Here is a 17,663-nt window from a genome sequence, read left to right as displayed (position 1 = left end):
TTAAATTCGCAATTGAAAATATCCACCTTGGATAATACGCTATTGTAATTATTTCATGGTCTGTTCAGGCAAAAATTCTACTTAGAGAAAATATGCTGCTATTTAAATAATTTCGATATTTTAAAAGGTTTAAGTAAGGAAGATTTTAACCTACTTTTGGCAAACGGACACAACCCACAATCCACATCTATCGGTTTATCAGAATTCTCTTCAGTGTTGAATGTGAGGATGACAGGTTTATAAAGATAGATACATTCTGCGCAATCGTTTTTAGACGGAAGAACCAAGAACAATATCATTATAATTAATACCAAGGTCACCCATCCAGCTACTGACTTTTCACGTGTCTTGTTACTCGTTGGCTGTATGCGGTGACCGCTTAGGTAATTTGTATGCTAATGTCGCCGATTGAAATTTATAGTTTTTTTAGAGTTTTTACGGAAAATAAGCATTTTAACGCAGATGTTAGATGTGATTTCGTCTTTGTCTAGACAAAGTACAATGGAAAGTGATAGATTGGTCTGAGAAGTAAAAACAGTAATTTTATTATTTAAAAATGTCACCGTGAATAGACTTATATCCAATAAATCTACAAGATACACTGAGAAGAATGAGTGTAGTTAATGTATTTAAAAATCTTTATTTATTTAAAGAAACGGAATTGCAGGCAAGAATCCTGATAAACTTTCAGTAAATTCCTAATATAAGTACTGATAAAAATATGTAATGACGAAATGTGATAATAATAATAATATTTTCATGAACACGTGTTCCGGCATTGTGACAATATATTCGTATTTTACTAAAAGTTTATCAAGAAAACTATTAATTCTTTCGGTTAAGGTCTGCAATCTAGTTTTCAATCGGATTACCAATAATTTGAGGAGATTTTTGATAAAGTAGCATTACTAATTTTTCTCCGTGTTCAATGCCCCTGTCAGATAAAATTAACTAGTAATTACTACTCATTCGAGTTTCAAACAAATTTAAAACATTGAAATAGAAATAAAATTTCTGTCTTGTCTAATTATTTAAATTTAAAGGATATTTCATAGTTGAGTTCGAAAAAGTTCAATTTGGATCTGGTAAGTTGAGTAAACATTCTAATAAGTTTCAAGTTTTTTCAATTGTGCCTTTGAAAATTAAAATATATCAAAATTTTAAACGGGCCGAGGACTGTTCAAATTTTAAAATTGACGGTGGTTGGAACACCTCAAGCAAAGAAAAAGCTATAGGCCATACTTGAAAATTTCAAGAAACATTTAATTTTTCATGAATATACTAATGATCACACTCTTGGTTGAGCAGTTAACACCCACTTGCTGCAAGGTTTGATCTCTTGGGTTCAATTCCAAGAATAAACCAGAAGGTACCAGTAGTTGCTGAGTACGCATCCACTTGGCCACAAGGCGAACGAATCAATAAAAAAATCAATGTCAAAATAGTAAAACCTTTTCAATACGTTAATATTAGCAATTAACAGAAACATGTATGTATGTATGAAATTCACCACACAACTTACCTTCAACGATAGGTCAAAAATTTCCAGGTAAGTTTGTTAATTATCACAAAGTACCTGTGACTTGATGACCTTAATTTTTAATCAAAAGATTCACAAAATAACAAGAAACAATCTGAGTATCTGATAATTTAATAGAAATTGTTAAGCGATGACTAACGTAAAATTGCGTAATAAGTTTTTTTTATTTTTATCTCATCACGCTTATTACGAGGAGGTAAGTATTGATGTGCTAACTTCCGTCATTTGATTAACTTTGTATCGGTATAACTATTTACGATAAAAAATAAAAACAATTTATCTATAAAACGTTTTATTTCAATTTGAAGGGAATGTTTCTGAAAGGGCAGTACAATAGGATATAAAATAATGAAATCAGTGTTGAAAAATGTTCACCGTTTTAAATCATTGAAATATTATTGTAGAATTAGGTATAATAAATAAAGGTTTGATGTTTTTTTCTTGTTTTTTAATGTTTGCTTTGGTGATTACTCATTGATTTTATTTAAACGCCCTTTATTAAAATAAGAAAAGTTGAACATGAAATATAAATAAGTAACATGAAAATAGATAATCTGCCAAATAAACGATACTGTGCAAGAATAATGAATATACAATAGTCGCAACTTCCCAGAGCGAGTGAGTATGTTGTGAGTTGTAAGACTGAAGGGAATGGAAGTAGATGGGGATGAGAACTGATAAGCAGTACCGGGCGATTCAGATCCAGTCACTAAACATGGCTTAAGCCATTTCATGCAAAACTTCAGGCAGCGAGTATCTACAACTAGTGCTGCGAATATACAATTAAATTATTTTGCCCAATCTGAATTTTGAACCGGAAACTATTGGATCAAAAGATAAGCATCCTGACAGCGGAAATCACCGAGAGTGTTGAAACTCGAGCGAAACCGAGTAGTAACTACGAATATTTACGAGAAAACTTTCTGATATAAAATATTGTTAAAAACGGGACTGCCGGCCCTTATCGAATGAATTGATTGGTTTCATGTATTAAAGCGACGTCGGAACACGTGTTCATAAAAAACAATATATTTTCGCATTTCGCCATTATATATTAACAGGGCAAACACACATGCATGAACAAGTGTTCCGATATATTCGGAAAGTACTAGTTTTAAACAGGAATTTAATAAATCAGCGATACAAATTTTTCTCAGTGTACGATTATAATAATGAAACATAGTTTAAGGCATCAATGAATTGATTTCATAATAAATTCTACCTGCAATTCTCAATCAATTGATTTCACAGGTCGATAGTGGACCCCCGTGGACATTTGAAGAAAAATACCTAGACTTGTCTCACCGTTTGATATTTATTTACGGTCTAACATTTAACAAAACAGCTTCACGACTGTCGAAAGGTGCTATGATGTTACACAAACAAAACCACTTGAAAAAAATCCACTGACAAATAATTTATGCTGTTAACTCTTACAAAAAAAAACCTTAACCTTTAATAACGGGGTCGCCAAATTAAAAACAGTTTTTTTTTTCCAAGTAATTTTTTTTTATCAATTAACGATACAACGTATCAATTAAAATTTATATTGAATAACGCACGGCACAAAATTTGGTAATTATAATTTCGATTATGTTTATTACGTTAAGTCGAAGCAATAAATTATCATTATTAAATAATCTGTTGTGTGATATTTTTACGTGGGCCGTAATACATACGACAACATCATTTGAAATTTTTTATTGCTTTTAAGTAGCTAGTTTGTACATAGTTGTAAAATGGATGTCTTTTTAATGAATGTATAAACCTTTCGTAGGAGACTTGGCTAATTATCAAATGATGTTGTAATGATGGCTTTCAAAATAAAAATACAAATGCGACTAGACAATGGATGATTAGTCAATGTGGCACGAAGTATTAAAATATGGATAACCTAACGAATAAATATAATAAATTCAATTGAAATGACATTGTTTATTACGTAAATGTTCCGTGTAAAAATATTCTATTTCAAAATGTTCCCAGTTAAAATGTTCCTTGTCAAAATGTTCCCTGTCAAAATGTTCCCAGTCAAAATGTTCCCTGTCAAAATGTTCCCTGTCAAAATTTTCCTAGTTAAAGTGTTCCCTGTAAAAATGTTCCCTGTCAAAAATTTCCCAATTGAAATGTTCCCTACTAAAATAACCTCGGTCAAAATGTTCCTAGATAATAGTCACACGGTGGAAAGAACTCACATAGATAACACAGCAATAAATTAATTAATCTAAAAGTGAGGATAGGAACATTATTACTGGGAACATTTTGACAGGGAACATTGCTACCTGGAACATTACTACCTAGAACCTAGGTACTGGTAAGCAATATAAAAGCGGTGTTATTAAAAAAATTAACAGTGTATAAGGGTGTCCGGGGGGTAAACTTGCGATAACTTCGGAGAATGATTCTAGATGATTTTAGAAGTAAAAATAAAAAAAAATCTTTTTTATAAATTCTAATGTTTTAAGGTAGTTTTTAGGTTAAAAAGATGGGTTTGAAATTTAGGTTAAAATTTCTGTAAGAAATAGTTATGATACAGAAGAATTCTTCGGCTAATATTTTATATTGTCTTGTTAATGTCTGTATTTGTGTTTCCTCCTGAATAATAATAAAGTTTAAAAAAAATAATACATCTATTTTAAAATGTCTTTTTGGTTTGACTGAGTATTGAACCTTCCTATACAGGAACTAGAGTTGACAACTCTACCAACTTAGCTAAATGCCGATCGGGTAGGACCGACATTTATTTCGTATATTAACTGATTTCAGAGAAATGCCTGTATGTCCACGTTTGTGTACGTGATTGCCATAAAGTTAATAGAATGCATTGTCATCGACAAAAAGTCTATCTGCCAAGTTTGAGCTCGATCGGACGACGGGAAGTGGGTTAATTTCCGTTTCCAAATTTGCAATAATTCATACGCGAAAGCAAAATTTAAATTCAAAAAGATTAATTTAAAAATACGAAAAACTCCTTTTAGTCTTGACTAAGATAATAGTTGTTCCGAAAACAAGATTTAAATCGAAAAATGAGTTAAATCGAATAAAAAAAAATTCGCAATTTTGTGATGCCGACTAAAATTTTTGAATTCATATGCCTCTCATAGGGTTAAAAAATCTTAACCAATCATGAAATTTGCATCACACATTCTTTGTATCACTTATGGGTTACAGAAAAAAAACGCCTGTGATGAAATCTGGCGCAAAGCTTTCCGTCATACCAGTCTTTGTTCATTGATCGATAAATAAATAAAACTTCACTTGTAAAGGTTACAATCCGCGTGCAATAACTAAGTATCGATTGTGATGAGATCGATAGCTATGTAACAACATTAACATCGATAGCAACACCTCGGGTATCTATATTGTGTATTGTTGATTGTATTTCAAAGTACTTTCGGTCAACAGTGTCATATTATTAGCAGGGTTGGGTTAGGTAATGGTAAAAAATGATGAAACTGAATCTATTTTAGCATGGAAGATATTTGGAATCCATACTACTGCACATATGAAAACATCGTAAGAATCCAAGGAGGGATCTTTCAAATGTGGTCTACATGACCATCTTAGATCAGATGACATACATCTTGCATATTTTAAGATTAATACGCTTAAAATTAGAAGACAATTGATTGATCTAATATAATGTTTAAATAAAAAAATTCACAGTCATCTTAGTACTACATTATGTCTATCAATTTTGAAATAAATGTTCCTAATTTCCATTGTTTAAGACGCCATAGCATGTTTTACCTGAATACATTTAAAAATGATATTATCTTTTTTAACCTTCTGACCCAAATATGTTGACTATTTTTTAATAAAATAGAGTGTGCTGAAGTAGACATTTTTGTCGATAATATCGCCTGGTTTAGCCCTCTCACCCAAATGCGTCGACTAAAATAAGATGCAGTGTGCTGAAGTCATTGACTAATCCATCAATGGCTGAAGTAGATATTTTTGTCGATAATTATATCGATATTAACACAAAAGATGTCTTGCTATTTGCCAAAAATGTGTAACAATTGTTAGGCTTATCATATTATGTGTTACCTTAAAAGTTTTTTTTGATAAAGCGGTTGGATCACGTCCTAAGACACGCTCCTTATTTAAAACCGCTTTCATACATTTCTAAACTTCTATTACACGGACTGCTTTTTTATTCACTTGACCGTGTAATTATTTGAAAAAAAACGGACTGTTTTTGGTAATTTTTAAAAATGAAGCAAGCAAATAAAAAATATGCTAGTGGTTTTATCATAAATTGTATTCATTATTCAATTTCATCATTGCCTAACGGACCTAACACTATCCATAATATAATAATAAGAGATTGTCAAAATGGTCATTATATGAACAAAACGTGTAACCAGCGTTCGTGTGGGTCGAATTATATCCTACAACAAATTTCGTCCAATTTGTAAACGAAAATACTTAATTAAACTAGTAGTAGGTAGAAACAAGTGATATTACACATATATTATTAAGATACATTGATATTTATGACACCCAGTGCGAAATAGTTGAATTGGACTGAAAATCCAGCACTGCTGATTGGGTACCGCGAAATACCACAGCATCTTAAATTGGTCATCCTGTTAAAGAAATAATAAAATTCAAATATAATTCTGATAAACAGTGTTCTCAGTGGTTATGTAATCCAATAGCGCGCGCCCATCTTAAAAATTACACGGAATATCAAACTTTTAACACTCTCAAACTGTCAAAATAGTTTGAAATTCTACTTTTCAAAATCTAAAGGAACACCAAAGTATTGGTTTGATTGCTTCGGTAGACAATAAAACGTGCTAGTTATTTACCCTTAGTTTCAACACCATAGTCGTGTTATTATGTCTGGCGCTAACTGTGTGTCTTTCATATCTGGGGATGCTGGATGGAAAGTTTTCTTAGGTTGAGCAGAAGTAAACACTGATTTTGAAAATACTTAGGTTACAGGAGAATCAAAATATTCTTATTATGTAAATATCAAAAAAAAAATGTACTGAATACAGATGCTGGAGAGCTAAACATTTTTGATTCTTTGGAGCACCTACAATTGAAACACTTGTCAAACAGACGAAACATTCCACTACCCCTTTCTGCATTCACATTGAGCGTGTTATAGTATTTTGTATACAATGCTCTGTTAATATTTTGAAGGTTTGGCGTAAAGGAAAAGTTAATTAAATAATTTTTCAAAGGTGTTCCAAAAGGATCCGTTTCGATACCTCCCCTGTTTTATATTTTACAGAAAATATAAACAAAAGCGAAAAAATATACATTCTCGGTTCTTATGAGTTACTCCAAAAAATAATAAATAATCATAAATGACCATCAATTTATTACGATTAATTTAAAAAATGAAATGAAATAAAGTTTGACAGGCTTCGTAACGTAATCGAGCAAAATCCGTGTGTTATATTCGCTTCATCAAATTGTTTTCTTTTTTATTTGGTTTGACTTGTGAACTCACGATCCTCCCGGGATTGTGGCAGAGGTCAGGCCGCCTCGCATTTGGCGAAAGGTGAATTGATTTCAGTTGAATAATACAATATAATATATTGTTGAATTGCTGAAAAAATTGCGAGATGTTAACTAGACAGATCAAATACTAATAATAAAGTATTTGGCTACGTGACTCTTACACAGAGGGCTACATTATATTCATCATCACTAAGCTAAAACCAAAGGTGTGAAGAAAGATTTGTATGAGAGTCAACAACAAAGTATGTTGAATCCGCTAGGAAGAAAATCTTTTTAATTATTCAGTTCTACTAGATTTAAAAAAAAATAACAGTAAATTTAGCGCCACTGTTCTAACGAAAATAAAATTTTAAAACAAAGGTTAAAAAATCAAGAATTTAAATGAAAAGGATCTTATAATCTTTTCAAAACGTACGTCCTTCATTTAAGACGTTAAAATTAAGAACAAGTAACTTACAACTAATACGTAGATCCCAAATTAGGTAAATTTTAATTATTTCTAACCTGAGATTAACAGGGTTTAACAGAATTAAAATACCAGAACTTTTTAGATGACACGAGGCTTTTTGGCATTTGCATATTTATCGTCGTTGAAAGATTTAGACTTGTGGAACAAGCTGTTCTTGACAACCAAAAAAATTATATGAAAATTATACAATGGTTTAGCTCCGTAATTATTTTATCAACTCCGTTATTGTGTACGGGTTACCACTTCTTGGAGATATGAGTATTGAATTTTTCTTATAAGTTTTAGCAAAGCTATCTGTAACATTTATATCCATGTATACATTATTTTTTTTATTATTTCACACACATACAAAACAGCGGATATATTTTATTGTTTGTAATGCTTTGTCTGCTAATTCACTTTTTAAGATGTCTTCAAAAACTAGTATTTACCTTATTTTTTGTGTTATTTTAAAACTTTTACATATTACATGATTTAGTTTCTTGTATTGCATCTCTACAGTAACTCTTTTGGAATAACTTAAATTTATATTTAATATTGTATCTCCACTTAAACCATAGAAATAAGATAAAAATACTTTTAATACCCACACTCAGGCTTCGCCTTCGTGGGATTTTTTTTTAATTATGTACATTTATTTCAATATTTTTTATACATTTTTCAATATTTTATGTAACCATATATGTATAAAAAAAATTCAATAATAAAAAAATAAAAATTGTTTAGTGTTAGTTGATCTTACTGCTAATTAATTATTTATTAAACGTAGCTGCCAGCAATAAAAACTTTCAAATTTTAACCGACATTTTTTTGTTGTTTTTCCGTGCATCCTCAAAAAAACCCTGGTATCTGGAATGGTGAACTCACGAATTTGGCCTGTGGGTCATGCGAATAGCTCCATGTTTATGTTTTGAATGTTTGAAAAACTCGAAACAGGATGTTCGACCGTCTATTCATATCAAATGTCTTCTATTGGCTGATTGATGCTTATAGCCTTTTCAGATAACAAGATTTAAATATAGCGTTTCGGAACGCTGAACGATTAATAAATACTTATTATGTGTAAATTTGCGTATTGACCTTGAAATCGAAGAAGATAAAAACGGGGGGATTTTACGAACTTAAGTTAAAAGTTATGAAACTCGGGTTTCAAAAGTGATTTACATTCATAGAATTATTTTTTTCTTTCTAATGACACAATATTTTTGTAGATAACACGCTGAAAACCAACCATTGATTTCATTTTATCATTGGGTATCAGCGAGTAAAAAGTTTGAATTAATCATTTAAAAAGGATGTAAGGTCTGCTACATTATTTTTCATAATTTCTAATATTTTTTATGAATTATTCCACTTTTTTTTCACATAACTGCAAGTTTTTAAAAATTCGGTGAGCTTGAAGCCTCTGTATTCCTAATTTCTACCGATTTATATTGCTAAAAAGCATATATTTTTTGAAGACAATATCTATGCATTTGTAGAGCCGAAACGGTAATTTTATGAAATTCCCTCAACAGAAAAAAAAATAGCAAAGAATGCCCCGAAAATTATTAAATACACATTTTTTTCTGTTATTTAACATGTTATATATGTAAAAAATTTACAGTGTTTCTTTTGATGCAACTTAAGCATTTGTAAAGAGATTTTTTCTCTATTTTAAACGAGTCGTCTTTTTATAAAATATTTTCGCAATTCGTTTAATTACTATCGTTTTTTTTTAATATTAGCGCGTTCCCTCTAAAATTCGTATTAACACATCTCCCTTTAAAACCAACTTCTTCTTCTTTTTGAACGCTTACTAAGGAGACTGTAAGCTCAATAGTATTTAAGCGGACTTGACAAATTATTGGAGTTAAATTACTTCAACGGGCGGTCGAAACGAAACCCCAACAATATTATTCATAATTAAAAAGAAATCCCAAATTCCTACACACCAATTAATTGAAGATATTAGATAAAGTTAGTTGAGGTGTTCCGATTGTGGAGTCGCGGGTTCAATCCCCAGTCCAGCTAGTCCATAAATGACCATCATTATGGTTCAGCAATATTTTGCGCTTATCATGATGGTAGTAGGATGAATTAAAATATGTTCACGTTATTCGCAACCTACATACTAGTATAAATATTTCATCTTTGCTATATAAACCAAAGCTTTCGAAATAATCAATCGATTATTTCAATATTTCAACTTATGCATATCTCACCGTAATAATGCCAATATCAGTGGGTCGACCTAGCATACCTGTGGTACGCCAATCCGCAAGAAATCCACTTGACTGATTGTGCTATGGAACCACTGAAGAAGTAAACTGATAGATGTGTGTTATGGGCTTGTCTATGTGCCAGAGTTAATCTGTATAATTTTTCCTTCGTTTTGATGAAACTTGCCAAAAAATTCAATATCGGAGCTCTTTTTTGAAGAGATAATTAATTTCACTGGTCTGCTAGCAGGTTTTATCTGATTTATTTTCTTAAAAACCGGTGGAGCTCTCACTTCTAGGAATTATTTGTTCAGTGTATGGAGGTATGGATATGATCACCTTACCGTATTATCTCATATGAACATGGTGATGATTGCGTAAGACGTGTCTCGTAATACAAGTATGGAGGTGTTGCGCTCGAATCATCGCAAATATTAGGTATATATAATAATTGTTAATCTCGGTTCGAGTTCCAGGTAGGCGTCAAATATAAACAGCCAACCAAACTAACTACAAATGACTGATTAGTAAAAAAAAATAAACGAAATATTTTTCTACAATCTTAATTATGTATAATAAATAAATTTGCTCATTTGTATAGACAAATACAAATAATAGAGTAGCAACATCTTTTGAAAGGTGTGCTCAGGATTCTTAAATGTGCACCTTTTTCCAGAAAATCTATGGAGATGGAGGTTAGCACGGAGAAAATTTTTTCTGTCAAAAAGTGATAGCTTGCCAATTTCCTGATAAAATATTAGTAATTCAGAATATATCGAGAACACGTGTTTCATTTCCTATTAAATATCATCACGAAATTCGACAATGTCAGTATATCAATATCTCCACTTTTATAATCACGTGTTCCGCCGTCTTCATGAAACATTAGTTTTTAAGTGATTCTTTGTTAGGAACTCAGTTAGTTCATTCGTTCAGTCCCGTTTTTAACAGGTAAACGAATAATATGACCAGGTTTTAATAAGTTTTCTCCGTGTAATATCTGATTGTCTAAAACAGCATAAACATTCGTACTCTCTGGCATCATGAAATTTTCACAGGTTTTTATGTCTATTTGGGATTTGACGTCGGTTAATAATTGCTGAAAATTGCCATAGTAAGTTATGAAGCTTTGAAATATCCGCTAAATTTTGGAAAATTAGACTTGACGCCACATTGACCAACAATGTTAAGAGAATAATTTACATGAAGGGCGAAACCGGTAGAGTAAAGCTTGTTTATCAATTGAAATAAATTCATGTTTTCGCTCGAAAGATTTTTGAACATTTACCATATTATATAAGTGATATAATTCCTCAAATATTAATATCGAAAATGGACACATATCTTACTGCGGTTTAAAGTCAATGAATCAATCGAGACTTCGCCATTTATCTCATATTTTAGGTTCTATAAATTGGGTACATTATGACAAAGGATCGCTCAAAACGTTTTGGAAAACTTGCCATAGTATGCCAAAAATCGCTCGAGTATGTAAAATTAATTATATTTATATTGCTCGATAAAATATATAAGAAAAGGAAAAAACAAATCACAAAAACTGAGTAAAATGGGAAAAAGTTTTACATTTAAAAATATTATTTTGTTATGCTGATATTTAAATATACTTATTTGCAAAGTTATAACAAAAATAATGAAAACCACACGTTATGCATAAATGCACAAAAAAGTGTTGTTACTAACTTAATGGTTAAAAAAATCCGTGGATAAATATCATAACACAATAAGTCATTTTCTTTTATCTTGTCGCTTTGGCTGAAGTTTTTGTTTTGTTAATCGGCTTCTATTTGAATCTTCCCCCAAGGTCTGTTGGTCTGTTCAACTCAACATTAAGTATAAGTTTTTGCTAAGGTTCTCAATCTAACTAAATGGTATTTAGTATGCTACCATTTTGGTGATCTACTAATTAGTTTTCTCAACATCTTCTTTTTAGTAGCCAACACCACTTTAAGTAATTTTATTAACATCATTTTTTTTAAATTGGAATACGTTGGTAGTATTATGTTGTTGAGTTTTGTGATGTTATAAGGATGCAGCAATTGGTTTAAATTTTATGAATAGTGGCGTGATGTGACATGTTCTCTGATTTCAGAAATCTTTATTTTAAATATAATTGTTTAAGCAGTAAAAGTCCTCTCAACTTGATTTAACTTGAAGTGGAAGATAATCTAAGTAACACCCTGGTGTAAGACCACCATTCAAAATTTAAACGTTGCTTGAATTGGCTTTAGCCGTGTTTGGTGACCAGATTTGAGGATTCAGATACTTCCCCACCTTCTTCTTCTTCATCTCCTTTCCCTTCCCACTATCTTCAACTTCACAACATACTCTCAACGAAGTCTCACTGGCTACAGACTGTTGGGAACAAACATAAATTTAAAAAATAATTTGCTATATAAAAAATGATTTTATCGTTGAAATTACTAAATTTCGTTTTTAAAACAACAATTTTAATAACAGCAATTTTTCACTTTTAAAACACTTGAAAATTTGAACTAAACTAGATGGCGTTTAACTCTTTTTGATATGAATTTATGTTTTTAAAAATCATCATATCTCACAATAGAAATGTAAATACAGACACATTCAGACCAACAGTTGTGTGTTTTTTTTTTTTAATTTTGTTAGGAAACTGGAATATAATACACGTTAATAAATTCCATAGCTAATAAAAACATGACCCGGATGTTCATTTTTATGGAATTTTTGTCAACAAAATAACAACTTAAAAATAATCTCATTAAATCAATTCAAACTTAGACCATTAGACTCGACCCCAAATAGACATCCAAAACACGCTTTTAAATATTCACTCTAAAGTAGAAAACTTGTTTATTTTTCACCAAAATATCTTCAACGGTGGTGAACTATTGTGTCATAAATGATGCAAAATATTTCTGCGTGCGGAATTTCTAGGTCAAATATGTATAGATATATACAAAAATCATTTCTGTTGTCATATTATGAAGCTTTAAAATATGTATTAGCCCCGAAAAATAGAAAAGGTGTTAATATACATATCTTTTAAATTTTGAAAAAATGAAACAGGGCATAACCTTTACTAACCCCTCAGGCTAATTTGTTCGGTTTTACGAACAAACAGCTATTACATGGAGAGTCAATTTATTCGCTTTTGGGAAAACTTCATATGGTCTCACATAAATCGTTGTGTCTCTCTTACTGATAAAGTGAGAAATATGATCTAAACGGTATTGAAAAGAAAAAACACTATTTTTTCAAATCTAGAAGTTAACTACATTTATTTTATAGATAAAAATAAATAGATAAGCAAGATAAAAGTCGATACTACTATGAACAAGAAGACAATCGATCAAGACAAACATGCCTTAAAAGCTTTTGAACGATATTTTATAGAGTTTAAAGTAAAAATATATGAACATTATTCAGTAGATAGTGAGAAAGACAATGAGTCAACGAGTATTTTGTAGAGTTTGTTTTGCAAACTGTTACGAGTTAGTCCGTGTACTGAAATATATATTAATCTAAGCTCTAATAATCCCCGACTTTTCTCTGATGATCTTTTTTCCTATTGGTTTTTCAGCCAACACAACTTTTGTTAAAACAAATGCTCTGCGACTCTTTAGCTCTTGCATTGTTGAAATATGAAAAATATTCAAAAGACCACAATATTATGCAGGTTTAACGATACGTAGGAAGCTTTTGGTATCTTTATAGCGGGGATTTTCAAGTTTTCAATGAACTATTCAAGTTGAAGAATTTGCATGAATATATAATAATTATTCCATTTAAAAGAAAGAACTAAGAACAAAATAAATGAAAATATCGGAAGAAAGATTAGTGAACTTGTTCAAATGTAACACAGTTTATTCATTTTAAAAAATATCATTTCGATAAACGTTCTACCTGGTAAAATCATGACATAAGTATAAATATAAACATGATTATATTCAATAAAACTAACAAAAAATATGCAAAGGTAAAAAATGACTAAGATTCGATTCGACCTTTACAATTATTAAGTATTTTGGAGAATAAGCGTCGTAGTTTTCTTTTTTGTCATTCGGATATGAATAGAAGATTACGAATTGTTAAAAAATGTGGATTTTCCAGTATTATTAAATTATTATCAAACAACATTTTAATGAAATACTCCGATCACCAAATATAAAATTTGAGAATGTAAATATTTTTTTAATTTTCACAGAAGTTGTAAAGAATTTTCTAAATACTAAATTTTTGATGTGGTGTTCAAAAATATAGTTTTTTTTGGGAACATAAATTTTGGAAAATATTTGTTTTAGAGCCGTTGGTCACAGGTTCCTACCTAACAATGATGACAAGTTATGTCACAGTAAAAATCTCTAGCATGTCTAAATTTAGGATAAATAATAATGTAGTTATGATATGTAGTCTTGATAACGTCATTTACCAGTGTTTTCAGTTGAGAAATGAAAAGTAGAAAAGCTTACGGAATGTTAAATTTTTATCTAATTTATATCCGCAAAGTATTTAAATTGATTAATGAATATATTGCCATTGATAATTATTTTAACAAAGAATGATTCTTTAACAAGACGCAAAGCGAATCAACATTGTTCGAAGGATTCCTTTGCATTATGCTTGCAACATTGTTTATCGATTATGTTAACTAACTGGGCATACATCGAATTCTTAAAAAAAACTGCGAGACTAATCATTTTTTCACACTTACTTACGATTACATAATATTTCGCATAGATTAAGAAAATCACCAATTTTTTGACAGTTTTTGTTTTTAACTACAATTGATTCCAAAGTCATAATTTCTAATGGACGATGTGACATCATCTCAAATCAGATTTTATATCAACATTATTAATTACAAGTTAATTTTTTTGACTTCTAAAAATAATTACTATTTTTAAGAACGTTAGTTTTTTAATAAATTTGATGCACTTTGGAACCACGTTACGTGTGTAAACATCATTATAAAGGTGTTGATAAATTTTCCAAATAATTACTGACATTGGTTACTTGGTGGAAAGCACTTTTTCTAGTGCCACAACGGTCAAGCGTTTAATCTCAAAATAATCAATATGCCACCATGTAATGAAACAAAATTAAAAATAATAACAGTAGAAAAAGCACAGGGAAAATGGTATCTTATCTGCTCTAACCACTAACCCACCGCGATAACGTCAAGTCGATTATGAAGAAAAGTATTTAAAAACAAACAAAAAAAATTTTGCAAGTTTGTGAAATCGAAGGCGTAAATCACATTTTATTCACTGAAACAATTGTTTTTCTCTCCAGATGCTAAAAAAATATTTTAAAAGTACCAAAACCATAAAAAGTAAACTCACTTTTTTGAAAATCACCTAGCAGAAATCCCACTTAGCACTTTTCCACAACACTTCACTGAGAAAGTTAAGTCCACGAATATCCCAAAAATTGATCAATAATAAAATACACAAAACACTAAATCGGTCTGATGAAATCAAAATTATTTTGTATATATATATAAATGTATATAGTTTAAGTATTCACGAGCGGAGCTATTGGCATCCGCGTCGGCCGGCGTATCGGGTCGTAATGAGCAGCGAGGTTTGCGGACACGGCTTTATATAGCGACGATGGCGGATTGACCGCGCGCGCCCTTGAGGTGATTGGCTGACAGTTTGGGTGTCATCTTCTCCTTGCGGATTTTTTACGAATATTTTTGAATTCCACGATTTTAAATTCGGAATGTTTATTTTTTGCTTTCTCGTACGTTCCAATTTATTAAAAAAATATATCAGGTCCTACGAAGAGTATAGATTTGTTTCTTCGACGTATGGTGGCAACCAATGAGTTTTTTTTGGGTATACTATGTTTAGGGTGCTAAATTGTAGAATTTTGTATTTAGGTGTGTTATTTTTGGAATCCGTCATTTTTGTGTCTATCATCTTCTGGTTCATAACTTTGTCTGTTACCCATCTATCGCATTTGGGTATTTTATCTTTGTATCTGCTATATTCCTATCGTCCTTTGATTTATCCTCATTGAGTCTGTCATCTCTTAGGATCTGTCATATTTACGTTTATTATCTTCAGATCACCTTAGGTATTTGAATCTATTTGGGTCTTTAAAAATATAATAAAAAATGAGAAATAAAAAACAACTTACCTCTGTATTTCGTATTACACAAATACTACACTGGGTTCTTACGGACCCGGCTAAATATCCTGAAAACTAATACAAGTAGTATCTGTAATCTTTGCATCTGTTAAATTATATGGTGTATTGTTATTGGATATATCATCTTTGGCTGTATCATCTTTGGCTATATCATCTTTGAATAGATTATATTTAGTTCCGCCTTATTGGAGTCAGTCGTCTTAGGATCTATTATATTTGGATCCGTCATATTTGTGTCTTTGATCTTTATGTCCACCTATAGGTATGTGATTTATGGGTCTATCACATTTGGTCGGTCGGCGTCGGGTCTGTTATATTTGTAACTATCATATTTTGGTTTGCAATCTTTGGGTCTAAAATCTTTGATTTTGTCTTCGTTGAGTCTGTTATCTTTAAGGAGGCTGTGTGGAGATTATTTTGAAGTAATGTGTCAACCTGGCTACCAACTGAGGGTTGGATACGTGTTGTTGGAGGGATGAAACCCAAATCTAGGAAATAAATTTAATTTTTCCAGCCGAAATACTTTCACTACTACTCAATAAATAAGAAAGCATAATTACCAATTTCATTGAAAAGAAGAAGGATGTATCAAAAGCTGAAATAACACAAGCGTCATAAAAACTGCAAGAAGTTCTTATAAATCTCGCCTTTATCGGTTTCAATGCGAGCTAGTTTTGCAATTCGAATGATTCATCGGAACAACAATATTATTATATGGGAAATATCTAATTATTTTTTCAACAAATTAGTTGGAAATAGAAACAAAAACATAAATATTGGAGATAACATCAGTTTGCAAAAAATCAGATATTTTATTAATTGGACTTATTTTAATTAAAACGTTAAGTGTAAGATTTAATACATTCCTGCCTCATTTTGTATTGGTTAGTTTGTCAGATGTTTTTATAAAAAAAATACAAAAGCTACTTTGTAAAACGTTATGTGAAAACTGAATAATGTTTAGGACAAAGAATTAATTAATATAGACCCATTAGTACTCCTTTCCCCTTAAGGTGATTTTTAAAAACTGTAACAGCGCTATATGGGTCTACCCATAAGCTATACCTTTTGTAATTTTAATTTTACAATAAATAATTTTTGATTTGATTTTATACATTATAAAACCCAAATAAAAACTTTGAGATAACTTATTTTTAATAAATTCAAAAAATCAGGTCACTAGTTTAAATTTAAAACATTTCATTATTACTAACGGATGTCAGGTGACGGTGATGGCGAGTTCGATAGTCGATGCAGTGCAAAATTTATTGACATGGAATTCTTGAATACTGTTCTCAGTGTTTTGACATCGATTGTTTAATTAAATGGGTTTTACATAAATTGCCTTTAACCCTTAAGGATTACACCGGGTCCGTGGGAATCCAACCGAAAAATACATTCTTCTCCAGCTACAGTTGTGCTTGCCAAACCACAGCCGCCTCCGGTATCCGTCCATACTTCTCAGTACCGAATCGAAGCATAACGCTACTTGTCTTAGTTTTTGAGATATTTAACAAGTCGGGGCCGTACAAACCCAGTATAGTGTTAATGTGGTATGAAATATAAAAGTAAGTTGTTCTTATAGTTCTCAAGTTAGTGTGAGATTATTATATTTTGTTAAATATTTTGTAGCGTTATCATTATTATTAACTTGGAAATATTTTGAGCTAATTTGTCACAGGTTGGTTAACTTGATTGTACAGGAAAAAAATAGAAGAATCTCAACAATAAAGCACGACGCGTAAGCATAAGATGACAAAAGAATAAAAAAAATATTTTCAAATATACTTAAATTACCATAAAAAGTACGGGTCCG

General features: G+C 30.8%; 1 protein-coding gene across 1 annotated transcript in view; it reads right to left on the bottom strand.

The window, feature by feature from the left end:
- The window catches only part of scaf (inactive serine protease scarface), a 73,286-nt gene extending 58,032 nt beyond the window's left edge, over positions 1 to 15,254 (bottom strand). The window contains exon 1 of the mRNA XM_089648153.1: positions 15,034 to 15,254. The gene's annotated coding sequence lies outside the window, so the exon portion shown is untranslated. The remainder of the gene's footprint in view (positions 1 to 15,033) is intronic.
- Between the last annotated feature and the right edge of the window lie 2,409 nt (positions 15,255 to 17,663).

The sequence above is a fragment of the Hesperophylax consimilis genome, chromosome 27 (assembly GCF_061612785.1).
Source record: "Hesperophylax consimilis isolate HC1 chromosome 27, BYU_Hcon_1.0, whole genome shotgun sequence".
Classification (NCBI taxonomy): domain Eukaryota; kingdom Metazoa; phylum Arthropoda; class Insecta; order Trichoptera; family Limnephilidae; genus Hesperophylax; species Hesperophylax consimilis.
The sequence above is the reverse complement of the archived record's forward strand: the minus strand, read 5'-3'. Positions and strand labels throughout refer to the sequence as shown.